This window comes from Piliocolobus tephrosceles, chromosome 6 (assembly GCF_002776525.5).
Source record: "Piliocolobus tephrosceles isolate RC106 chromosome 6, ASM277652v3, whole genome shotgun sequence".
In the NCBI taxonomy this organism is placed as follows: Eukaryota; Metazoa; Chordata; class Mammalia; order Primates; family Cercopithecidae; genus Piliocolobus; species Piliocolobus tephrosceles.
The window spans coordinates 96,069,204-96,096,371 of NC_045439.1; the positions used below are offsets into that span (position 1 = coordinate 96,069,204).

General features: G+C 51.1%; 1 protein-coding gene across 5 annotated transcripts in view; it reads right to left on the reverse strand.

Annotated features, from left to right (window-relative positions):
• KLHL25 (kelch like family member 25) overlaps window positions 1-26,072 on the reverse strand; it is a 36,850-nt gene extending 10,778 nt beyond the window's left edge. Inside the window, exon 1 of one of the 5 annotated variants that reach the window (XM_023187209.2) lies at window positions 25,921-26,072. The gene's annotated coding sequence lies outside the window, so the exon portion shown is untranslated. Of the gene's footprint in view, window positions 1-508; window positions 4,718-25,794; window positions 25,890-25,920 lie in introns of those variants that run through there. The other 4 variants (XM_023187213.3, XM_023187212.2, XM_023187211.2 and 1 more) reach the window with 4 other exon arrangements.
• Between the last annotated feature and the right edge of the window lie 1,096 nt (window positions 26,073-27,168).

The following is a 27,168-nucleotide window of genomic DNA, read 5'->3' on the forward strand; positions in this document are numbered from 1 at the left end:
GGCTGCCTCCCATGGTTAAGAGAACATGCAAACGGTGTTCCTGACTCAGGCAGGTGTCTGGGCAGTGCTAAGTAACTGGTGCCTTTGACCATATTCCACTCTCATGACAGTCCTCTGCAGAAGCTTCTCCTGTGAGTCCCATTTTAAAGCTAGGGAAGCCACAGCTCAGAGAGGCAAAGAAACTACCCAAACCGCCACAGCCAGGATTCTCACATGGGCTGTCCAGCTCTGGAGCCTGATCTCTGTTCAAGGTGACTGATCCCTGCAGGGTTTGCTGTGGACACCCAAGCAGAGCCTCATGTACCCGCTTCCCTGCTCCCAGCAGGCTCTGCCCTGGGCTGGGCTCCAAGCGGTACTGGCTAGACATCCCCCCAGCCTTGGAACAAGAGCTGCCATCAAGGCCCAAGTGCTCAGTGGAGACATGTTCTCTGAATCCAGGTGTCTCCACAGGGCTCTTCACCTAGCCGGGGCAAGTGATGGCCTGGAGGTGGGGCCACGAGTGACTCACCCTCGAGACCAAGGCAGAGGCCCAAGACGACAGCAGGACATACTGAACGCTAACTGAAGTGATCCAGATTTGCCTCAGCCAAAGCAGAGAAACATGCAGCCAGAGCTTCCTGGGTCCCCCGATTGACTCCAGCACCCTGAGTCAATGCGATGCCTCCCCTGCCTCCCTTCTCTGCCCTTCTCCACCAGGCCTGGGGACCGGGTGCTCACAGTGATGGAGTGATGGTCTGTGCCAACAAACAGGTTCACTGCCTGCTCAATCTAGGGGAATTCCAAAGCATTGTCATTAACGTCCAGTGAACGGCATGACCCAAGACCCCAGTTCAGTACTGTGAACTCAAGGCTCAGCCAAAACTCACGCCTAGAGAAATTATGGCCAACACTTTTGATGCCATCTCTAAGACCACAGCTACCTGCCCCCCTGACCTGTGGGAGGAAACTGTATTCAACAAGTCTCCCGATCAGGAATTCACTGACCACCTTGTCAAGACCCTCACCAGAGGCTCCGTGCAGAAGACCCAGGCTCCAGCTGTGGCTACAACAGGGTTTTTACCCAAGAAAAATAAAGTGAATTAAGCCTGAAAGAGAAAAAGAAAAGAAAAAAAAAGAAAACATGGCCAAAACGCAAACTGCATTCCAGCATTTTGACCCCCTAAAAAAGCCTGTGCTGCCATCTTCCTGATGGTAACGGGGCCAAGAAAAACAAAAAACCCTAAACAACAAAGTTTTTCATTTTTAATTTTCAAAAGTATGTAACTCCCCTGCCGCCTCCCATTCCAAGTCAGTTTTCTACTTACCTGGTAAAGGTAGGAAACGATTTCATGCTTCAATGAAATTGCAAATGAGTGTCCGACTACATGGCTCTCTCTTGCTCACTCCTCCTCTGGCAAAGAGGCAGAGAAGCCACAAACTGACAAGATTAGAGCTAGGCAAGGTCCCTGCTTTTCGGCTCAGGCAGAGAGGGCACAGGAGCCGTACTGGCCTTGCTGCTTGGGCCCCCAAGCTCCAGGTAGACTGCAGACTGAGAACCTGCCTAAGGCACTGCTGTCCAAACCTGCAGCCCACAGGCCACAGGGCTCTGATGCCGTGAGGTTAGCCCTTCTGGGGGTTGAGGTGAGAGCACTGGACGCAGGTCCAGGCTGTATCCTGACTCCACCTCCATCCTGCACCTCATTATTATTTTCTTTTAAAGTGGGATCCCTATCCTATGTAGGCCTCCACAACTCACTTGTTGGCAACTATTTCCTGAACGCATCCTCGAAGCTGGGCCCTCAGATGCAGTGGCACAGAGCCTGAGAGGCTGCGCTGACCTGGTCTAAGGGAAGCTTTGCCAACAGCTTGGTTCGTGACTGATCGGAATCGCCCAATCTGAATTCCAGACCCTTCGACATTTCGCCAAATCCTGCTGTGATTGCTAAACCCTCACTCCAGTTTCCAAACTCCAGATCACCCCCTTGGTGATCAAACAATTTCTCAAATGTGGCTCTGTCCCCTCCTGCCCCACCCCACAGTGTCAGGACATTTTAAGAGGCATTTGTTGCCTCTGGTCTGCAGACTGTGCTGGGGGAAACATCGAGAGCCAAGGACCAGGAAGAACTCTAGTTCAAGCCCTGGGACTCCTAAGCCCAAGCCCTCTCCACTGAGGTCACATTCAAGGACCCTGATGCTGAGGTGCGGCCTCAGTTCCATTATCAACACACCTGTGCTTCCAAGGGCCTCCCTGCTCTAGGTCCCTAGGCACCTCATCACACCTGCCCCTGGCCCTGCTGGGAGGGAGGCTAGTTCTGAGCTTGGGCTGAATGGCACCGTGAAGGCCTGGGCTTGGACACTCCAAGTATGGTGCCAAGCCCCTCTGGGATTCTTCTTACAGACAGCCCCAGCTGGAATCCCAGCTTCTCACCTTAGTAACTACGGCCCTGGAACCAACACACCTAGAACTAACTCCACTCTGGGGCACTGTGTTAACTGGGCTGCCTGCGAGGGCACCCAGGCAGAGACTCCTTTTGGAGGGGGTTATGGGCAGGACAAAGTAAGACTCAAAAGACTGAGAAAGCCAAAAAGCAGGACAAATTGAAACAGAGCAGCCACAAAGGTCCAGAGAAGGAGACAGAGCAGCGACCTCTCCAAGTCAACACTGAGCGGCAGCCCAGGGTCCCAGAGCTGACAGATATCCTGCCAAAGTCAGTGCCAAGAATGCCTGCCTGCTGACGCAGACACTGGCAACTCATGTACATACCCAGGCAGGTTCCCACCCCCTTAGACAGCCGCCAGCCTGGGACACCTCTGTGCCAAGGACAGAAGCACCTGCCCAGTTCCAGTTGTTTCTCCAGTTTGTCCCATCTCCTTCTGGGCAGTGCCTGCCCCTGAGCCAGTCTTCCACTGATGGCAGCCACTCACTCACCGACTCAGCCTGATCCCAAGTGAGGCACTGGAGCCTCACTTTACAGGCAAGGATGCTGAGGCCCACACAGGTTCTGGGCATGTTATTTGTGTACTGTCTCCCCAACTGCACAGGAGGCCCAGAAAGGCAGGGACCATGTGTGGTATTCACTGATGTGACCTCAACACCCAGGACAGATCCCAGCACAGAAGTCACTTGATTTGATGGCATGGGCCTGTCCGTCTCTTCCTATGTCCATGATGAAGCCCTGAGGCACAGCACACGAAACTCATTCACATCACCGCCACCATGACTGCCAGCCCAGCCACTTTCAAGACTCAGAGGAGAGGAAGGCCGAGGCAGTGGTGAATGCTGCCCAGGTGGCTGCGACACCTGACATGTGGTAGACACGTGGCATTTCACTCGTGCCAGCACAATGCCGCCTCCTCCTCCTCGCACTCACACCCTGACTGCTCTCTGGGAACCACCTGCCTCCAGGCAGCCCAGCGGGTGGGATCCCAGGATGGGCACTGGGCCCCGGGGATCAGGTGGGGAGTGGATGTGAGCCAGGCCTGGCTGTTCAGCTAGTGTCACCTCCCAAACACTGCGATGGGGCCTACACCCCGGACAGACCAGTGGGACTCTCTACGAAGACGTTCCTTGGAACTGTGGGGAAGGAAGCAGGCCCTGTCCCCAGGACTGCTGACCGGACTGGACCAGGGTTGGGAGTGGAAAGGAGTGGCGGCTGTGTTGCCACCTACACAAGATGGAAGCCTGCGCAGAGGGCCGAGTGGAGCCCTGTGGTCCCCCAGTCCGCCCCCTTTTGCTGAGGCCTGTCACATAAGGACTCACAGGGTCATCAGTGCCCTGAATTGGTGATCAGGGGCTGCTTGTCTCAGTAGGGGGTCTCAGCTGTGTGTGTCCCTCCACCCCTTCCATCCAGCACCCAGGAGGAATGGTTGTGTGTGATTATTTTCAGTGGCTCAAGATATATGTGTTCAGTACCAGTGGCGTACCCAGCCTCATAGCAGGGCTTGGGGATGCAAAAGCAGCCTAAGCCAGAGGCTCCCAGTGGCAGGGGGTGGGAAGCATGTGAGAGGGCCCAAAAGCAGGCCCCAGGAAGCCTCCCTGTGCCCACGGCCCACGTCTTTGGGGCCATAATCAATCAGACACTCTCACTCTGCACATATCACAGAATTGTTCTGATGACCTAAGCACGGTCCTGAGCTTTGATGGATGTAAAGCATATAATGTAACTGCACAATGCTGCAATGCCACAAACCAGCAACCCTTCACCCTGCTACGAGGTGTGGATCCACCTTGGACATCGCTGCTCCCCAGGCAATCCTTACCTACAGACTCGACTAAAATGTACCCGATAACAATGTGCCCAGCTCCCTTCTCCGGAACATCTTTGGAAAGTTACATGCACGAGGAAACAAAGTAGCCAAGGGGTGAGACTTTCTGAAGAAAACTTGCCACACTCACAGAAGATTCCAGTGACTGAAAGCGAAAGGCCTATTCTGAGAGACATAGGAACCAGGATGCCATCAAACTGCTTTTTCCGTGCCACTCTCAGGAAGGCCTATCTTAGTCTGGCTGCAGCACTAACCCCTTCCCACCTGCCTCCACTAACCAAGAGTTAGCAAGGCTCAAAATGAGGGTGTCAGCTCCATCATTCTTCACTAGAGGCTGGGGAAACAAGAGAGGCACAGGGCTCAGCCTGCATAGTCCCCAGCCATGAACAGCTCAAATCATCTCCGGAGCTCAGGGCCACAGCCAATCCGTATGGCCCCCTGGTACAAACTGAAAACCCCTCCCCACTCCCGCAGTGCGATTCTTTTTTTTTTTTTTTTTTTGAGACGAAGTCTTGCTCTGTCGCCCAGGCTGGAGTACAATGACAGGATCTCGGCTCACTGCAACCTCCACCTCCCAGGTTCAAGTAATTATCCTGCCTCAGCCTCCTGAGTAGCTGGGATTACAGGCGCCCACCAACATGCCCAGCTAATTTTTGTATTTTTGCTAGAGATGGGGTTTCGCCACGTTGGCCAGGCTGGTCTCAAACTCCTGACCTCAGGTGATCCACCCGCCTTAGCCTCCCAAAGTGCTGGGATTACAGGCATGAGCCACCACGCCCGGCCAGTGCAATTATTTTCGGTTTGCCCGTGTACCTGCAGTGTACCAGTCTCTGGGTTAGCAGGAAAGCACCTTTGTAAACTCGGAAAAGCCAAACCTGGCTTTTGGGCTTTTTGACAGATGTGGCTCTGGGCCCAAGCACAAGACTTAGAGAGGAAAATGTCGCTGAAATTCAGCCTGCATGAGGCTGGGTGCCCTTATGTAGTGAAAACCTGCACAGTGGTTCACGGCCACTCTGCAGGAGCCGACGCTAACAGCAACCCAAGACACAGCCCTTCCTGGCACCAAGTATGCACTGGGTGCATCGGAGTCAGGATTCCACCAATAATGACTTCATGAAAACACAGAGCTGCAAGGACCTCAACATGTTCCGTTGCCAGGACTTCCATCATTCTCATTTCATTGATAAGGAAACAGGCTCAAGGCCACATTCTTGGAACTTGGGCCTGACTGCAGACTCTGAGCTCGTAATTCCTCAGGAAGGTGGACTTGCTCAGTAAGCAGTGGGAGGAAAGGAGATGGAACAATGAACTCCTCGCTCTCCTGTCCCCTCCAGAGGGTTGGCAGCGCAAGCTAGGTAGGATGCACCAGCCACCCGGCCTGATGTCCCCTGCCTGGGTTTCGGAGGCTGTGGGGGCAGCAACCATGCATGAGGGCACCCAGCCAGGTTGCTGCCTTTCAATGGCCCGTTTAAAAAAAAAAGGAGGGGGGGGCTGGGCATGGTGGCTCACGCCTGTAATCCCAGCACTTTGGGAGGCTGAGGCGGGCCTATTACCTCAGGTCAGGAGTTCCAGACCAGCCTGGCCAACATGGTGAAACCCTGTTTCTACTAAAAGTATAAAAATTAGGTGGGCGAGATGGCATGCGCCTGTAGTCCCAGTTACTTGGGAGGCTGAGGCAGAATTGCTTGAACCCGGGAGGCAGAGGTTGCAGTGACCCAAGATCGTGCCACTGTACTCCAGCCTGGGCGAAAGAGAGACTCTGTCTCAATAAATAAATAAATAGCAAAAAAAAACCCTTTGTGCATATTTATTCAATATTGTATGTATCTTGTTATTTAAAATGTAACTGATCCAAATTATTTATATTTTTCAGTGTGTATATTTATTTAGTTTGATTTTATTTCATCTTTTTATTGTGAAAAGATCTGAGACCAGGCGCGGTGACTCATGCCTGTAATGAGTCCTCCTTTGGGAGGCTGAGGCGGGCGGATCATGAGGTCAGGAGATCGAGACCATCCTGGCTAACACGGTGAAACCCCGCCTCTACTTAAAATACAAAAAATTAGCCAGGCGTAGTGGCGGCGCCTATAGTCCCAGATACTCGGGAGGCTGAGGCAGGAGAATGGCCTGAACCCAGAAGGCGGAGGTTGCAGTGAGCCGAGATGGCACCATTGCACTCCAGCCTGGGCAACAAAGCGAGACTCTGTCTCAAAAAATAAATAGATCTGAAACCTGCAGTGAAGTCACAAGAATTGTGAAATGGCAGCTTCTGGTCTCAGGTGGACAGTTTGCTAGGCAGTATTCAGGTCTCCTAGCCCTCAGCCTCACCGCGGCTTCCTTGCCTCACTTTGGCCCCCATGCCTCCCGCACAGGAATGGGCTGCCCATGGGGCAGTTCTAGAATGGAGCAAGGATCAGGGAAGGCCTGAGGACGTCTGCTTCAGACAATGCTTGGTAATAAATGGGCTTCCCCTTCAGGCAATCCCATGACGTCCCTGCATCAAACAGCTCCCAGCCAATGCCCACCCCAACAGCACAGAACCATAGCCCTGCTGCAGCCTCTGACAGTGCATGCAGTGAGACCACCTGGCTTCACCCGCTGTTCCGAGGTCAAGATCAACAGCGCCAACAACCAATGCTCTCAAACTTGTGTCTCCTTCCCTACCCAGACACAGTCTCCCTTGTGGACAATGAATCAGAGGATTACTCTATACATGGCTACCCATCAGCCTGCAGCCAAAGCCTGGAAAGTGAAGGGAGGTCCCGACAGACCCAGAGGGCCGCCCAATGTTTCAGTGCCTTCTCCACATGCTCCAGCCTTTTTTTTTGAGACGGAGTCTCGCTCTGTCGCCCAAACTGGAGTGCAGTGGCTGGATCTCAGCTCACTGCAAGTTCTGCCTCCCGGGTTTTACGCCATTCTCCTGCCTCAGCCTCCCGAGTAGCTGGGACTATAGGCGCCCGCCACCTCGCCCAGCTGGTTTTTTGTATTTTTTAGTAGAGACGGGGTTTCACTGGGTTAGCCAGGATGGTCTCGATCTCCTGACCTTGTGATCTGCCCGTCTCGGCCTCCCAAAGTGCTGGGATTACAGGCTTGAGCCACCGTGCCTGGCCGCTCCAGCCTTTTTTCTTAACACACCCAAACATTAAGCACACTTGAAGGGCAGCCACTTTAACTTCCAGGATTGACCTCCGAGTCCCAGGGTGACTGCAGCCTCTGGTCACCAGGGAGTGGGAGCTGTGATTACAAGTTGAGATGGATGCCTTCTCCACTCCAGAGGAATGGGTCGGGCAGTGCAGCATGCTGGGCCCTACCCAGCTTGGTGAAGCTCTTCTTCACATAGAAGGCACAGAACAGGAGGTAAGGGGTCAAGGCCTGTGAAACCGCTGAAAGATGAAGCAACACTTGCTGCTAAAAATGAGTAGGGGATTCTGGCCAGGAAGGGAGCCAAATCAAATGCACGACTGTCATGTACCTGATACTGTGCTAGGCATTTTACATACAAAATTTAATCATCACAACCAAGCTCAACATGGTTATGACTTTCTGTCTTAATCAGGACAGACAAGGTTCTATCGCAGCAAGGAACAGCCCCCAAATCTCAGCAGCTGTACAGGAGAAAGATTTTATTTCTTGCTCATACTATTAATACATGCATCATGGTTCAGGTGGTGATGAGTGTTCTCATTAATCCCACTCCTAGGAACCCAGATGACAGAGCTGCCACCATGTCACCAGTCACTATGCCACAGGGCGGAGAGAGCGCTCTGGAAAGCATAGCACTGACAATTAAATGCTTGGCCTGGAAAAACACACAGCACTTCTATTCACATCTCACTGGCCAAAACCAGCTACACGCCTTCATTCACCCACCAGAGAGCCAGAAAATCCAATCCTGCCATATGCCACACTATTTCTGTTTTTTTTTTTTTTTTTTTTTTTTTTTTTTTTTTTTTTTTTTTTTTTTTGACGGGGGTTTCGCTCTGTGCCCGGGGTGGAGTGCAGTGGCCGGATCTCAGCTCACTGCAAGCTCCGCCTCCCGGGTTTACCCCATTCTCCTGCCTCAGCCTCCCCAGTAGCTGGGACTACAGATGCCCGCCACCTCGCCCAACTAGTTTTTTGTATTTTTAGTAGAGACGGGGTTTCACCGTGTTAGCCAGGATGGTCTCGATCTCCTGACCTTGTGATCCGCCCGTCTCAGCCTCCCAAAGTGCTGGGATTACAGGCTTCAGCCACCGCGCCCGGCTACTATTTCTGTACAAAATTTACCAATAAGAAAATAGAAGCTCGCAGGTTAATGATAATGGCAACAACAGTGCTAATCACAGGTGCTTAGTACTATATGCTGGGCACCATCTCAGCGCTTTGTGTGTTAACTCACCTCATCCCTACTCAGCCTTAGTTATAATCATGGCCTGCATTTCACAGCTTAGGAAACTGGGCAGGGAGATGTTAGGCAATTTGCCCAAAGCTACGCAAGGAGTGGGGGCAGAGCCCAGGGCTCTGTCTTGTTGAGTCTGTTCCCACAACTACACTATGTGAGCTCACTGGCCCAAGACTGGGGAAGGGGTGGTGTTCAAATCCAGGCCATCCCTCTCTTTGCTGAGCACCAAAGGGGACAGAAGAGAGGTCTGTGGGGCCTCAGCCCTGTGTCCACCAGCAGGTCCCAGCACCAGGACACTGTCCTCTCCGTCTACCCCTTAAGCAGTCCTTCTCCACCAGCTTCTGTGCAACCAGGACAGTGGGATCCTGAAGAGGATTAAGCTCCCAGGCCCCATGATATCAACTTCTCTCCTGTGGGTCACTGGTCCTAGTAGGGAGCAGCCTCTGTGATCAGATGGGGAATCAGGATTGAGAAGGTTCACCCTAGAGAAAGGACCCATCCAGGACTTGCCCAGCTACTCGAAGGCAACGTATGGATTTGGCCAGCTCCTTACCAACAATTTGTTTTTTGTTTGTTTGTTTTAAAAGAGAAGCCATCTTGCTAAGAGGAGAAGCCAGCCAAGCCCTTGCATGGGAGGAACTGTCCAGGCCACACATCCAGCCCGGGGCGGGTACAGATAGAAGCAGCCATGGATGGGCAGCACCCGCCTTTCTGCCCAGCATCCTGTCTTCTTGAGTGGGAGCTCTGCAGACCAAGGGAGAGAGGCCAAGAGCCTCACCCAGGAGCTCCACTGTGTTGTCTTTTACTGACATAACAGTGAGGAGCAAGACAGAAAAGACACCAATGCCCTAGAACCACACCACCTGACCACGGTGAGCAGGGAGGCAGTGGATGGGGACACACAGCTTAGTTCCTGGGGAATGAAAAACTCTTCTTCATCATATGTATAAGGCATAGATATATACGTGGTATTAAAATGCAATGAGGAGGGTGGGTGTAATTAGGAAAAACATGTCTAAAAAGGCTTAGGGGTGGGGGGTGCCAACAAGATTGAGAAACACTGCAAACACAATGACTATTTTCACTTTGGCTTATTATGTTCAGCTTTTATCCCAAAACAAACACTTTGAAATTACTGCAGTTACGGAATACTATTTTACACTGGTTTTACCTCAACTTTTCACAGTTGCCATTTTCCTACCCTTCCCTCACTGCTGAACAAAGACTGATTAAGGGCCTGCCAAGTGCAGACACTGGGGACCCAGCCTTCTGGAGCCCTCACGAACCTCAGTCTAGTGTCTTTGCGGTTGTCAACTGTAAACTGTAATGTCCGTGGAAACATCAGTATGGCTTACTAATCCACTCACCCATAATTTTCTGAATTTTTATCAAAGGAAAAAATAATGCCTTTTGCTTCTGTTGGTTCACTGTATTCTCTTGAGATAAATCCTTTCGAGAAAAATTTTTTTATGTCACACTGTCCTAAAAGTTCTATTTATCAGGTAGGCCACCCGCAAGCCACACTTAAACCACCCTGCAACGAAGAAGCTTCTTTCAGCTCAGGGAGGGGTGGTGGCCCCTCTAAATCTGCCAAGGCAGACGGAAGGTGCCGCCCGGCTTCTACCTGCCGCATCCCAACACCCTCATCCTGGGGGCGCTGCCCAGGCTTTCTCTGGACCCCAGAGCTGGGAGTAATCTGCAAGCCCAGCTGCTGCTCCAGACGGGAGTAATGTCCATAAAATGGACTCCACTGCTCTCACCACAGAGGGGACAAAGAACTCGGCACTCGGGTTCACCCACCTGGTGAAGTAACTCGTTTACTTCCACTTATCCAGAGCAAGCCAGAGAGAGAAACAAAGAAGGGCAGCAAGACTGGCTCCCTCCAAAGCCAACATGGTCCCCTGAGGAGGATTCCGCCTCTACAGCAGGACTGGCCTTTGTAAACAGATGCAGTCTGAGGACCTGCAGGGAGGCTGTCTCCCCTCATCTCTGGTCCCACAGATGGAGCCATTAAAAGCACTGTGGCCTAGATATCACTTTCAACGAATCACCAGGAGTGACAGTCTTAGAAGAACACAAACATGCAGAACAGAACAAAAAATGAACAAAAGCCGAGCACTGGCCCTTTACTGGTAGTGAATTTCTTTCTCCCTGTTCTCCAGAAGCTCTGTTCTCCAGGCTGTCAACGCTGACACTGAATCAGGATGAGAATGCCTCTCAATTCCCAAAGCCCAAGATACAACTCTCTTCACCCACTGAGAGAGATGAGAGCAGGGGGAGCACAGTTGGCACAATCTCTTCAGACAACAATTGGGCAACATCTTACAAAATGACAAATGCATGTGCCCTCTGCCCCAGCATTTCCACTCCTAAAAATTTCCTTTCCATCATGCCTGCACGTGGTTACAAAATGGTTACATGCCTCAGCATGGTTACAAAAGGAAGGGCTGCGAACAACCACAGTGTTCACAAATAAGAGGCCTGGTGAGATAAACTTGGGCACATGCACAGAGTGGAGTACCACACAGCTGTCTAAAAACACCAAAGGGGCCAGGCAGTGGCTCATGCTTGTAATCCCAGCACTTTGGGAGGCTGAGGTGGGTGGATCACCTGAGGTCAGGAGTTTCAGACCAGCCTGGCCAACATGGTGGTGGCAGTCACCTGTAATCCCAGCTACTCGGGAGGCTGAGGCAGGAGAATCGCTTGAACCCAGGAGGCGGAGGTTGCAGTGCCAAAATCGAACCATTGCACTCCAGCCTGGGCGACAAGAGCAAGACTTTGTCTTAAAAACAAAAACAAAACAACTGGCTTTCTGCACTAAAATGAAAGAGCTGTGTATCCGATGTTACTTTTTTCTTTTTTGAGATGGAGTTTCGCTCTTGTTGCCCAGGCTGCAGTGCAATGGTGCAATCTCGGCTCACCGCAATCTCTGCCTCCCCGGTTCAAGCAATTCTCCTGCCTCAGCCTCCCAAGTAGCTGGGATGACAAGCATGTGCCACCATGCCCAGCTAATTTTGTATTTTTAGTAGAGACAGAGTTTCTCCATGTTGGTCAGGCTGGTCTCGAACTCCCAACCTCAGGTGATTTGCCCACCTCAGTCTCCCAAAGTGCTGGGATTACAGGTGTGAGCCACCGCGCCCAGCTCAGATGTTACCTTTGACATGTGTGTAAAACCAGACTATTCATACACACACACATATATAATATAGACACACCTACTGGCACATGCACAAACCATCTCTGGCAGGCTATGTAAGAAATTGGTTACTGCTAGCTATGGTGGAGAGGAGAGCAGGGGGGACTGTTTTCACTGCACACCCTTTTGACCTATTGAACTCTGAGTCCAAAGTGGTATTATCTTCAAGCACCTTGCTGTATGTGAGCCTTTGTGCAGGAGCCCTATCTATATTCTTTCATTCAATCCTTTCAACATCTTCACAAGGTCTCCCTGTCCTGGTTGTACAGATATGCAAACTGAGGCTCTGAGAAGATAAGCAATGTGCACACATCCTTAGTTTGACTGGAGCCAGTACTCAAAGCTGTTTCACTCCAAAACAGCAAAATGTGGGATATTGACGAAGATGAAGCACACCAACACTGCGTGTGCCTGAATAGAGGCATGCTATTACAAACTCTTGATTTCCCAAGCCTCTCGCTGCCACAGCAAATCTATGCCTGTCTTCCCGGGCGTCAAGAAAGAGGACAGCACACGGAGATACACCTCCCTGCCAGGCTCAGCACTGCATACTAGGCGGAGGACTAGAGCATACAGAGCAGGCTCCCCCTGTCCCACCCCCCGATATCTGCCTTCCTCTCTGCCTGGGACATCCCCACGTGCTGGCACTCCCACCTCTGTGCTGTGAGACCTGTGCCTGGGATTCATTCTCAGTGCCTCAGTTTCCTCATTTGTGAAACAGATACGAAAAGAATTACACCAACCCCAAAGGACTGGTGAGGGACTGAAAAGGGAAGATGGTGTGCAGAGCCAGATACAGGGTCCGACGCTTAGCTCCTGGTTTTCAGGGGCTTTAGATGGTACAGCTATTCTCAACAACTGCTTGGTCCCAGGACCTTTACAACTGAAAAATAACTCAGGACCCTAAGGGGCTTCTGCTTATGTGGTTTTGCCTATTGGTATTTACCAGAGTTGAAATTAAAACTGAGCAAAAAACTATGTTAATTTAAAATAATAAAACCTTCACATGTTAACATAAATAACAAATGTTTTTCTGCCGCCTAGACTGGAGTGCAATGGCATGATCTCAGCTCACCACAACCTCTGCCTCCCAGGTTCAAGCAATTCTCCTGCCTCAGCCTCCCAAGTAGCTGGGATTACAGGCATGTGCCACCACATCCAGCTAAGTTTTCTGCACTTTTAGTAGAGACGGGGTTTCGCCATGTTGGCCAAGCTGGTTTCAAATTCCTGACCTCAAATGATCCACCTGCTTCAGTCTCCCAAAGTGCTGGGATTACAGGTGTGAGCCACTGTGCCCAGCAGTAACAGATGCTTTCCATAAATCAATTTCCCAAGAAAAGATAAACGTTTCAGGTGATGGGTATCCCAGTTACCTGATTTGATCATTACACACTGTATGCTGTGTATCAAAATATCACAGGTGTCCCCAAAATATGTGCAACTGTTACATGTCATTTTTTTAAATTATTTTTTGACCAAAAAAATCAATTAAAACAATTTTTTAATTGAAGATAGTGGCTGGATTCTCATATCCGCTTCTGCATTCAATCTGTTGAAATGCATTGTTTTGACTATACAATATAAAGAAAATCCAACCTTACAGATAGCTGGAAAAGGGAGATTGTATTTTCAGATCATTGTGGATACTCTCCTTTGATACTACACTAAAACTTGACAAGTATCGTGCCTTAAAGGTTCGCTGCAATGTGAAATCTGAGCCCATATCAATGAACTTTTGTACTCAGTGGCATTCCCATCTGACAGCCTGTCCTGCACTTTGAATGGATTGTTTACCCATGCGTGATTTTGTAACATCAGGCACCAGCCATTTGGAAAACATCGGTTCACTGAGTTATGCACTCTGGAGAGAATGAGTGGAAAAGACAAATAATGTTTTAGTATTACCATGAAAATAGTTTTGACCTTGTGGACTCTCCACCAAGAGAATCTCAGGGACACCCAGACCACACTTTGAGAACACTGGGGTAGCAGATTTTTCTTTCTTTTTTTGAGATAGAGTTCCATTCTTTTTGCCCAGGCTGGAGTGCAATGGCGTGATTTTGGCTCACTGCAACCTCCACCTCCCGGGTTCAAGCAATTCTCCTGCCTCAGCCTCCTGAGTAGCTGGGATTACAGGTGCACACCACCATGCCAGCTAATTTTTTGTATTTTTAGTAGACACAGAGTTTCACCATATTGGCCAGGCTGGTCTTGAACTCCTAACCTCCAATAATCCACCCGCCTTGGCCTCCCAAAGTGCTGGGATTAGAGGTGTGAGCCACCACGCCTGGCCAGAAGATTTTTCTTATCCTCCACACTAAGCACAGTTTTCTTCAAGAACTCAGAAAAAGAAACTTCTGTAGGAAGCATGGGGGCCTATGCAGGGGGTCGCCATCCCGTTTGTTCTACAATGCAGGCACTAGAGCCTGCTGTCACTGGAGGCGGCTGGACCCAGTACCCTCTCACCCACGGCTGGCTGCCTCCTTCTAATGAGCTGGCCCTGCCTGCTCCTCCCTTCATTATCAAAAGCCTTCTCTTCCCCACAGGACCACCTCATCCTTCTCTAAAAAAAACAGACCTCAGGGGTTTGCAGAGGGCAGACTCCCCAGTAGCAAAGTACAGGGGCCATGAGTAGACTGCTACACTTGGGCTTTGCAGTTGATAATTCTTGGTCTCTTGAAATTACATATGTATGTATATTTATAGCAAAAACATGGGTGCCCATAAATAGCCAGTCATTCATGTACACATTTTTAGCATATTGTTTAGCCACCAAGTTCCACTGCATCCTTCTTCCTGGGACCTTGCATTGGGGTTTTCCTTCCCAGTCTTGCCACCACCACTGCAGGCCAGGTTATGGCCAGGCCCCTGAACCCTCTCTTCCCACACCTACCAACCCGGTGCCAAATTGTGAGAGCTCCTGCTCAAAAGCCTTCAATGACGCTTTCACATCCAAGCTGTGTTCAATCGGTTCCCTTTCCAGCTTTGTCCCACCCCCAGCCCCTCTTCCTCCCTCTCTCAGCTTTAGCTCTCCCCCTCCCTTCCCCTCATTCTCCCTGCTCAGCCCCATACCCTCCCCTCCATAATCTCTCCCTTCACAGCTGCAACCCACTCTGGATTTTATATTTGTCAGGCACGTAGATGGCCTTGTCCATAGTACATGCTCAGAAAATGAATGCAGTAAATACACTGAAATCTGAGCACCTACAGTGTGGCACCCCATGCAGTGCACAGGGCATATGGCATGCAGTAAAGAACATCATTTTGTCGTTCGTGTCTCCTAGAATGAGCATTCTTCTGCCCTCTGTGTCTTTGCTCCAGCATGGCAGCCTTTCTTCTTCTGCTGGACCGCACTGTCCACTCCTCAGGTCACTGTGTATTGTGCCCTTCTCTGTACTGGCAGCTCAAGGACAGTGTTCTGTGTCATCTTTGCTACCTAGAATCGATTAGATGCTTAATAAATACTGCTAAATGAAATGGGGATTAGCCACAATACCCATGGGAGAAAGAATCAAAATGATCCAGAGATCTGTTAGACCCACATGAGAGTTCCCTGGTGCCTGCCTGGTACCTGCCATATTATTTGCAGTATAATCAACATATACCATATTTAAACATTTTATTTATTATTTATTTATTGTGAGACACAGTCTCGCTCTATCACCCAAGCTGGAGTGCAGCAATGCGACCTCAGCTCACTGCAATCCTCCGCCTCCTGGGTTCAAGCTATTCTCCTGCTTCAGCCTCCCAAGTAGCTGAGAGTATGACTGGCTAATTTTTGTATTTTTTTTTTTTTTTTTTTTTTTTGGTAGAGATGAGGTTTTGCCGTGTTGGCCAGGCTGGTCTCAAACTCCTGACCTCAGGTGATCCACCCGCCTTGGCCTCCCAAAGTGCTGGGATTACAGGCGTGAGCCACTGTGCCCGGCCATATTTAAACATTTTAGGCCAGGTGTGGATCTTAAAGAAGGGAGATTATCTGGGTGAGCCTGATCTAGTCAATAAGCCCCTTAAAAGCAGAGTTGGCTGGGGACAGTGGCTCATGCCTATAATCCCTACACTTTGGGAGGCCGAGGCAGGCGGATCACCTGAGGTCAGGAGTTCCAGACCAGCCTGGCCAACATGATGAAACCCCTGTATCTACTAAAAATACAAAACATTAGCCAGGCGTGGTGGTGCACACCTGTAATCCCAGTTACTCAGGAGGCTGGGGCAGGAGAATGGCTTGAACCTGGGAGGCAGAGGTTGCAGTGAGCCGAGATTGCGCCATTGTGCTCAGCCCAGGCAACAAGAGTGAAACTCTGTCTCAAAAAAAAAAAAAAAATTGCAGTTTTCTCCAGCTGGTCCCTAAAGTAAAAGTCAGAGATTCGAAGCAAGAAAGGATCTGACACATCTCTGCAGGCTTGAAGATGGAGGGCATTGAGATTGGCACCCGGCTGCGGCCAGCAAGGAAATGGGGACAGACTTTAGTCCTATGACCATAAGGAACTTGATTCTGCCAAAAACCTGAGCCTGGAAGCAGACTCTTCACCAGAGCCTCAATAATCCAGTCCAGCTGCACCTTGATTTTGGACTTGTGAGACCCTAAGTAGAAAATGCAGTCAGGCCAGCCCAGACTTCCAGCCTACAGAACTGTGCACTAATCAATAGGTACTGATTAAGCCACTAAGCTTGTGGTGATGTGTTATGCTGCAATAGAAACCAATATAAGCCCCATCTGGCCTCTAGTCATAATGTACAGACATTAAAAACACACCAGGTAATCATCCAAAAGGTGCAGAGACTACTCACGCTTTCTGCATTTTCAATTCCTGAACATGTGATGCTAGAGAGCAGAGACTGATGTACCCTGGTCCTTGGCACAGTGGGTAGCATAGAGTAGGTTCTCAATCTCGTTTAACAAAGTTTCAACTTTCTGGGCAGTCAGAACAACATGGCTTACAGTTTTGGAGCTGCCCCGGCAGCCAGGTACAATTATCCGGGCAAAACCCAGCAAAGTCCTTTTTTTTTTCCCACCTAGAGGAAACTCCAGGCACAGGAAGTGGTTCAGACAAAGCCGCCCAGCAACCAGGGCAGGTGTGTGTCCACATGCAAACGTGTCTTGCTTTGTACAACACAGGACCATGTGCAGTGGCCCCTGCCTCAGCCCACGGCAGCCTCCCAGGCCTTAGCTAACCAGCCAAACCCTGGCATTTTGCTTGTAATTGTACCTCCCAGTAAAAAGTCCTGGTTGGAGTGGTAAAAATAGCAACTGCAACTTCCTGCAACACAGATATACCAGTTGATGCCTGAAAAGAAACCTGGTGATCCGACCTCACTCCAACTCAGCGAAATGCCTTCAAGCTGTGCTCAGAATGGCAGTGGGACAGGAGCCCAGCAAAGGCTGCCGATTCACCCCTGCCCCAGGAGAACCCAAGCAAAACCAGCTCTAGAGTGAGATGCTTCCCTTACTCTCTTAATGAAACACCCAACTCTCAGAATCAGCAGGTGTCTAATAAATGCAAAAACTGCTTTCAGCGAGGCCCTTCCCCTTTCCCTTTTGCTCGCTAGCTGCAGAGGTATAAAGGCAGGAGGCCTCCCTACCAAGCCCTTTGAGGGTCCCATTGTCCCCTTGGTTACCCTCTCCCTTCCCCTACCTACACCTGTCCCTGAGACTGTTCCAAGTAGGTCAGGCTGGCTGGGATCACAGGAGCCTCCTCTGGAGCATGGTTCTGAGTCATCTCCAGGGCAGCAGGGGAATCATGGCCAAAACTGGATGTTGCTTCCTGAAGGGTGAGGAGAGCCTGGCCAAAACGTCCCCAGGTACCTAACCCCAGCAGTAATGAATTCCTCTGGGGCCCAGGCCATGGTCAGCAGTTCCCTGGCTCCTCTATCATGGGGCCTGATGCCTCCTGGGACCACACAGGCAAGTAAACAGGGTTGAGTCTGTGGTGGCCACTGCCCCTCTCTGGGCCTTTTTCTAGACCAGCTAGGGAACTCTCTCTGTCCTCCTGGCTCATTTCTTTATTCCTGCAGACAGGTGACAGATCACTGACTGGGTCAGCCCTCTGTGAAGAGCTCTCAAGCACAGCCAGATGGCTCTCTCAGCCAGGTAAGGTCCGGTGCATCTCTGGGACAATAGGCAGACACCTCCCACCTAAGGCCAGCCCCACTGCACATGGGCAAAGTCACCCCAGCTCCTCCCCTGTATATGCTGGCTGTTTAGAAACACCTGAATTCATTCAAATGTTCCAGATACTTCCGTGTCCCTAGTAAAAACCATGCCTCTTCATGTTTGCTGAGCTTTTCAGGATAAAACGAACTTTCAGGAACATTTTCCCATGTAAAAAATACAGCAGCCTAGTGGTGGGCAGGGGCGGGCAGGGATTAAACGGCCTCATTTCACAGATGAGTCCCCAGCTGAGGTCAAGAGACCAATAAGAGGCAGAACCAGCACTCAATAAATTTTGATCTTCTGGAAAGACAAACATGGACTAGAATCAAAGGACAAAGCCTGAATAAACATTTTTTTTTTTTTAATGGAACAATGAGATTTCACCGCCCCTGCACTCCCCCCTCCCTGCCGCCCCATCACATTAGCTAAAACTAAAAATGCAGATAACAGCAAAAATTTGGGAGCTGGGAGCAGTGGCTCACGCCTATAATCCCAGCACTTTGGGAGGCCGAGGCAGGCGGATCACCTGAGGTCGGGAGTTTGAGACCAGCCTGACCAACACGGAGAAGCCCCATCTCTACTGAAAATACAAAATTAGCTGGTCTTGGTGGCGCATGCGTGCAATCCCGGCTACTTGGGAGGCTGAGGCAGGAGAATCACTTAAACCCGGGAGGCGGAGGGTGCTGTGAGCCGAGATCACGCCATTGCACTCCAGCCTGGGTGACAAAAGCAAAACTCCATCTCCAAAAAAAAAAAAAAAAAAAAAACCTGGTGAGTCTGTAGAGAAATGGGCACTCAGACACTATTATTAGTGGGACAGTAAACTGAATAAGTCTTTGCAAAAGGCATTTGGCTTTCACAATGAAAATTTAACATAATCACACTTGCTCATAAAGATGCATGATCAAGGACACACAAGATTTCATTGATCATACAGGGAAAATGAGGCATGACCTAAAGTCTCTCCTTAGGACACAATGAGAGGAAATGATGGTTTGGCTGCAATGTGGAATATGACGACACTGTGAAAAAAGAGCTCCACCACACACTAAGTGGTATAAGTTGTAGAGTATTGAGTATGATTCAAATTACATAAATGCAAAATCTACACACACAACGGAGGACTAGAAGGGTATGCACCCATCTGTGGACAGATACAAAGGAGAGGATGGACCCTCACACTGTGCTCCATCTTTTCCTATATTTTTCATTTATAAAGGAAATCCTAGCTGGGCGTGCTGGCTTGCACCTGTAATCCCAGCTACTTGGGAGGCTGAGGCAGGAGAATCGCTTGAACCCAGGAAGTGGAGGTTGCAGTGAGCTGAGATCGCACCACCACACTCCAGCCTGGGCAATGAGAGGGAAACTAGATCTCAAGAAAAAAAAGGAAATCCACTGATATATTATTTAAATCAGAGAAAAACAATAAAATGAAAGAGAACAACGTTATCCTTAGTCTCCCCCTGTACCAGAGGACTGCAGATAGTTAGGGTGTGGCGCCTCTCTGTGCCTCGTGGTGTCTTCGTCCGCAGCCCACACAGGCCCAGTCTTTGCACGAGCTGTGCTTCCCACCTGGCAGGCCTTTCTCTGATCCTCCCACGGCTGGCTCAAATGTCACCACCCCAGAGAGGCCTTCCTTGACTCCTCTTCGGAGGGCATCCTCACTTGACCATCTTCCCACACCTCCCTGTCTACTTCCTCTGCAGCTTCACATTTTTTTCAGTCTGTTGTCTGCCTCCCTCAGCTGAATGTGGGATCAGGAGGGGGCCGAGGAGAACCTTGCCTTGTTCTCCACTGAATCCCAGAGCCTGGCAGAGAACAGATGGGGAAAAAAAAAAATTCCCGGGACACATTTGAAATGAGGAAACCAACAGTCCACTTCCTCACCTCATCAATGAGGAAACTGAGGCAGACTCTCAACATGCCCACTATTGAGACTCTAGCACTGTGCCATACCACCTGTCTGCCTTCCACATCAGACAATGAGCTCCCAAGCAGGAGCTCTTTGAACCTGACTTTCTTTCCTCAGCTTCTACTCCAGAGCGAGCCATTCAGAAAACTAAATAAATGTTTGTGGCATGAATGGAGCTGGATACCTTTCTCCCTCAGATTTCCAAGCCTGTGAACAACAGAGGCATTCACAGGTTAAGGGACTTGCTGCCAAGGTCTCACAAGCTCAGCTAGAGTGCAGAATATGAACTCCAGACAATGGATGGAATCGCCATGGTTTTCTAGAAAGAGAAATCCTCCATCTCTTGGCCCTCACTCCTCTCACAAATTGGCCTGGCCAACAGCAAACCTGGCTGGCAGCTTGTCCTGGGGTTTGAACGAGCAAAGCTTCTCCTTATCTTAATTACGAAATTAATTATGCTCAGCCTAGATGGATCTGTGGTCAGCCTCTCCTTGGGGGCCCAATGGGAACAGGCAAAAAATGTAAGCAAGGCTTTTTTGTCTCCATCCTTTCCTTGCATCCTACTCCTCACCACATGGTTGATGGTGGAAGGCTCCTCCTGACAGAGGTGGGTGGGGAGTGACACCTAAGGTGAATGTGGCCCTTGGGCTGGTGGCAGCAGGCACAGTGCTCCCACGGCCTGCTCAGCTCTGCTTCCCCGTGGGAGGAGTCATCCAACTGGTCTTGCAGGCTGGTGTTCAGCTGCCTCCTCCTGTGCCACTGGGCTCCCTCAAGATCCCCCCCCTTTTTTTTTTTTGAGACAGAATCTTACTTTGTTGCCCAGACTGCAGTGCCATGGTGCAATCTCGGCTTACTGCAACCTCTGCCTCCAGGGTTCAAGTGATTCTCCTGCCTCAGCCTCCCAAGTAGCTAGAATTATAGGCACCTGCCATCACGTCCGGCTAATTTGCTCAAGATCCCCCTTGCTCCTCAGAGCTCGTTGTCCAACTCTCTACTGGGAGGTGGCCCTGGCTCCGTGCCCAGGGGACATCCCACTAGGGAGGTCTCACCCTAGCCATTCCAGAGGGGGTCATCCTGGTACTCCCATGAACTGCTGCCCAGCTCCCTGCCCACAACCAGAGCGACAGCCTTGGGAAATGAGTAACCCACACACCACCTTCCTTTGAGCCGTCGCATGCTCAGCTAAGCCCAGCCTGGTGCAGTCTTCTGTCTCCACCACCCCTTCGCAGGAGGCCCAAAACTCTGAGGCAGTGGGCAAGGACAGGGAACTGACGGAGGCTCAAGAATAGCCCCGTCCCTTTGGAGTTACTGGGAAAATCTGAATCGAGTCTCCAGGAAACTAGGAGCTTGCTTACGTCACCCCTCTCATTCTACAGGTGAAAAAACTAGATCCCAGAGAAAGTAACTTGCCCAATTCCCACAGCATATATCTGAGGCAGAGTTGGAACTAGAACCCCATTCCTGACTCCTTTTTTTTTTTTTTTTTTTTTGAGACAGAATTTTGCTCCTGTCGCCCAGGCTGGAGTGCAATGGTGCGATCTCGGCTCACAGCAACCTCCACCTCCTGGGTTTAAGCGATTCTCCTGCCTCAGCCTCCCAAGTAGCTAGGATTACAGGCATGAGCCACCACGCCCAGCTAATTTTGTATTTTCAGTAGAGATGGGGTTTCTCCATGTTGGTCAGGCTGGTCTCAAACTCCCGACCTCAGGTGATCCGCCCGCCTCGGCCTCCCAAAGTGCTGGGATTACAGGCGTGAGTCACCGTGCACGGTCCATTCCTGACTGCTAAATTGGCCCCTCTGTACTCTACTGGCTGCTCAAGCTCTTCCTGACCAGAAGGGCTAAGCAAGTAACTCAAGCCTTATAAAACTGCTGAATACCAGAGCTTGCAAGAACTTTTGAAATTCTATAGCAAAACATTTAATAGAAGTATTATACAGGAAAGCAAATTGAGGCTCACAGAGGTAAGGGAACCTGCATGGCGTCACACAGCCAAGCAGGGGCCAAGCAGGACTCCCCTACTCCAACTCAAGTGCTCTTTCTGCCAACAGGTTCCAGAGTTGAAGGTTCTAGCTACCGGATGGTGAAGAGACGGAGTTGGCCTCAGGTCTTGGTCACATTGAAACAAGACGTGGCCCAGGTGAGCCTCATACAGACTCTGTACCCAAGACAGGGCACGTGAGACCACTGTGGGAGAAAAGTATGGCTGGGAAGATTTTTATGTATTTGCAGAAAACTTGGTGCAATTTCTCAATGAAATTGATTTCTGAGACCACAGAGCTGCCATTAAAGAAAAAAAAAAACAAAAAAGGCCAGATGCAGTGGCTCACACCTGTAATCCCAGCACTTTGGGAGGCCAAGGCAGGTAGATCACGAGGTCAGGAATTCAAGACCAGCCTGGTCAACATGGTGAAGCCCCATCTCTACTAAAAATACAAAAATTAGTCGAGTGTGGTGGTGGGCGTCTGTAATCCCAGCTACTGGGGAAGCTGAGGCAGAGAACTGCTTGAACTCAGGAGGTGGAGGTTACAGTGAGCTGAGATCGCACCACTGCACTCCAGCCTGGGCGACAGAGTAAGACTCTGTCTCAAAAAAAAAAAAAAAAAAAGGCCAGGCACAGTGGCTCATACCTCTAATCCCAGCACTTTGGGAGGCTGAGGGGGGGCAGATCACCTGAGGTCAGGAGTTCAAGACCAGCCTGGACAACATGGAGAAATCCCGTCTCTACAAAAATACAAAAATTAGCCAGGCATGGTGTTATGTGCCTGTAATCCCAGCTACTCAGGAGGCTGAAGCAGGAGAATCGCTTGAATCCGGGAGGTGGAAGTTGCAACGAGCCAAGATGGCACCATTGCACTCCAGCCTGGGCGACAGAGCGAGACTCCTTCTTAAAAGAAAAAAAGGTCAATACACACACACCTATCCTTTATCATCCAACAAGGTGCTGGGGCAGGGCTTGGAAGGAAAGGTTTAGCGATAAGAAAGAGTGGCAAGAGAGGGACGGGGCAGGGGTACGGGGAGGTGACTGGGGGCTCAGGGGAGGGCTACAAGTCAGCTGCAGAGCAACAAGCACCCAAGCTCAATTCTACACCCAGAGAACAAAACCAAAAAAGGGAAAGGGGAGCCCGGCATGACTGACACCCATTTGGTGCCAGACCCCATTCTAGGGGATTCTGCATAATATGGTGGTTAACCTTCACCATATCCCTGAAAAAAGCTAACAAAGCTCAATGAGGTTAAGGAACTTGATCACAGACCCACAGCATTTGAACACCAGTCTAGTGCCAGAGCCCAAGCTCTTTCCACTGCTCCTGGGTTAAAAGGACTTAACAGGGAGCCCTTTCTATCCCTAAACCCCTTCGCTTCCCCACCTAATCCCACAGCACCCCTTCCCCAGCTCCTAACAGCCCCAGAAGGACTTGGAGGCAGTATGGGATGATGATGCCCTGAAGATGACAGGTATCAGCTTTTGACACCTTTAGGCTGGTACGGCAATGAGGTGGTCCAGGAAAGGCGTTGGAACCTGCTGTAGGGGCTGGGCTGACTTCCATCAGCTGGAGATAGCTGCTGATTGATAAGTCCTGCTGGGATGCTGTGACTGAAAGCTGTGGATGCTTAAGTTCTCCCTCCTCCCTGCTCCCCTGCACCGCCCCTCTCTACCCACAGCTTGTTCCAACTAAGTGTTTCCTGGTGGGGAAAATGCTTCAACAGCCTTGGCTGGCTGAGGCAATTAAATTATGAAATTTACCACATTAGATGAAAACCAGCATTTCAATCAACCAATTCATTTGTGTCTGACCACTGTGTTTTCTTGTGCCAGCTCTGCCCACACTGGCAAGGGTATGCCTACACTGCCTGCTGGTACAGAGGGACTAGAGGCTCAGACAATGGGCTGGTCTTTGGGACCAGGGGGGTAGGTTCTTCCAGGATCCCCAGAGAGGAGAGGCTGCATCCAGAAGCCATCCAGCTTCCTGCAAATGCGCTGGACTGCTGACTGTGCAGCCAGACACTACAGAAGAGAGCAAACCTTCCACCACGTCCCACTTGCATTCTCCACGGCCTCGACCTGTGCCTATCTTGAGGCTGGCAATGAATTGGCCTCTGGGAGAAGTGTGGGTGAGAGACAGGAGAAAGGTGGCTGCCCTACACCTGGAATCTGGGCTGTGACATGCGTTTCCCATCTTAGTCAAGGCATCCTCTCGCCAAGAAGCCTTGCCCACCTGTGTCTCCTCCGCTCCTCTGGCTACCTCTATCACTACGATGTGTCATGGTTCCTAATCCATGTGCCAGCACTCCCTTATGTAGGTGCTCACTAAAGGAAGAGTCTCCAGCACCTAACCCAGGGCCTGGCACACAGCAGGTGCCCACTCAGGTCTGTTCAAACAATGAATGAATGAATTAATTAATCAATCAGTCACAAACCACCCACTAAGTAACACTCTCACTCATACTACTCTTCCCCGCTGCCCCCGCCCAAGTGATAGACGGACGAATCAAGCTTGCTTTTCACTGGGTAATTGTTCTCTTTTCTTCCTGCTCTCTTCTGCCCACACGGGGTGCCCGCAGATTTAAAATGCTATTAAGGGGCATCGGGCTGCAGAACCTGCTTCCGATGTGGAGCATACAGCTTGCCTTCAGCTCTTCTCTCCGCACCACACACATAAATCCAACTGCAGCCCAAGACCCCAGGATGAAGGTGTCTTCCATTTCTACTTCCCTTTTATCAACCTCCCTGGAGCCACTGCCTGACAAATGACTCAAAACTGAAACAGCTGCCGGGCCGGAAAAAGACTGACTCCATCAACCTTCACAGGCACAGCTTGGTGACCCAAGGGTCTCCGGTCTTGGGACACCAAATGGACCCGGAAGTGGGGTAGACTGTGTCCTACTCTTCCCCAGACCTCCACGCAAGCCTTCACCAACATGCCAGGAATCCTCACAGCTCAGATCAGCACACTGAGCATCAGTTCCTCCTATGAATGGGGAGACTGTGGTCCAGGGTCCCAAAGGTCTTGGCCCCATCACAGTCACTGGAATCTGCTCCAGGATACAGACCGTGGGGCCCTGACTACCGAGGAGAGTCAAACCCAGCCCACCTTCCCCAAGGTCAAAGACACCGGGATCCAGCAGGACCCAAGGCCGTCCAGATTAAATCTGCAGGGGCCTGGTTCCGCCCCCTCACCCACAGTTCGTGGGGTCAGGCCTCTAGAGAGATTTTTCTTTGTTCAAAGACAATGGGAATGCACTTGGGGGGCTTAGAGCACCAACACAAAAAAGTATCTGGTATCTCCCGGGCACAAGCCCCCAAAAGAAAAGCTTCTAAAGCAACTACAAAAGAGACAGGGGGAGTGTGGGCGTAACATCGCGGGGTGGTGTCTCGGAGCCAGGGCAAGCGTGGGAATTAGAGGCAGGCTGGAGGGCTTGCTCTGAACCTGCCAGGCTGGCCGCCACCCAGGTGGACAAGTGGGTGTGCCTTCGAATGCGACCTTTCTCTGCCGCTGGACAGTTCTGCAAATCGAAACGAGGGACCCTGGCAGGCGGCCAGGCCCGCGCAGACCCTCCCCTTGTGAACCCCGGGTCCTCGCTCTGCGCCGGGCAGGCAGCCATCCGGCCTGGGTGTCCAAGGCGCCGGGCATTGCCGCTTGCGTCCTCAAAGACAAGCAATCTCTCTGTCCAGGATCAATAGTAATTTTTTAAAAAGAGAGTCTGCGGACTCAATGAATCAACCACTCCCTGGGGAAAGAGTAGCGGCTCCCGCGCGCAACATCCATTCGCCAAACAATTCATTCCCTCGCGCAGAGCTCTCGGTGAATTCCCTCGCCGAGCCGCGGGGTGCCGGCCGGCCGCCGCTCCCCACCATTGTCCCAGGGCCCCCGCCCCAGCCGCGCGGGCTCCTCCCGGGACACACACCCCGTTGGGGCTCCGAGCGCTAGGTCCCGGCCCGGCCCGGGGTGGCGAGTCCCCAGCGCAGGGAGCGGGGACGCGGGTGCAGCGAGCGGCCAGAGCACGGCGCCCCCGCCCGGCCTGGGTACTCACTGCCGGAGGCGCTCCCCGCCGCCGCCGCCTCAGAGACCACCCCTAGCCGCCCGCGCGAGCTTTGCAGGCCCCGCCGCGGCTCCCGTCGGTCGGCTCTCTACAGCCCAAAACGCTCCTGCTGCGGTACAGCCGAGGCACCACCAACAAACTAGTTTCTCCGGCCTTCCCGCCCCGCCTCCCGGCCCGAAGCGCAGCAGCCAATCAGAGGCATCGCCTCTGTGACGGATGGGTAGCCGAACCCTTCAGTGCAGCCTCAGAGAAGAAAGGGGTGGGCCCCAGGCCGTGCCGGCCCCGAGGGGGCGCGGGGGACGGGGGCGTGAGGGGACCGGGGGCGGGGAGGGGCGAGGAAAAGGACTTCGACCAGATTCTTAAAGAGACAGGCGCCTGCCCACCCCAGCGGCCCAAGTTTGGGAACAAAACGCGACGGTATTCTAGAGCTTTCCGGAGGGAGCATTGTAGATTACATAGGCCTCTTTTGTGTTCGGGTCACAAGTGTTGTAGATCTCTTTAGACTCTGCAGAACCACACTTGAAGTTGCCCGAGTGTTAATGAAACCCTTTCTTTGACTCTGGGCTTGTTTGAATGTTTGGGACTTTCTGCAGCCCCAAACCCCACCTGTACTTGAAATCTGTATTTTTCGGGGTATTTCAGCTCTCCTCTCTGTGTTATTTCTCACTAAACTCCTTTTGTAAGCCAGCCTTTAAATGTTCATTCATTCATCCATCCATCCATCCATCCATCCATCCATCCATCCATCCATCCAATAATTTCTTTCAGGAACGTTTCCTGGACGCCTACACCATGCACTCGTCTCGGAGGGGGAGAACGGTTTGTGATTCCTCGTCCTTTCCCCTCCTGACTACTCCTTCAGCTGGCTATGTGTGTCCAATCTCATCCGTAAAGCGGCAGATAACTCTTCATCGGATTATTTGGGGGATTAAAGGAGACAAACTCCCAGACAAAATGAGTGCACAATAAACGTCCTCTCTTTTCTCCCTCCCATTGAACATCAGTAATTCAAATAGGTTGCTTAGGGATACAAAAGGTAAAGCATAGAAAGTGATAAGAATGAAAGAGCCAAGCCTGGTGCGGGGAAATTCCCAGAAAGCAGAGGTCACCTTGAGGGAGGTGGGAGGTGCAGGGAAGGTTTAAGGAAGTGTACAAAGATTTGGGAGAGGGGATAGGATTGTGACTGGTGGAACCTGGGAAATAGAACCCCTGGGTAGAAAGCTGCTTAGACTGGACAGA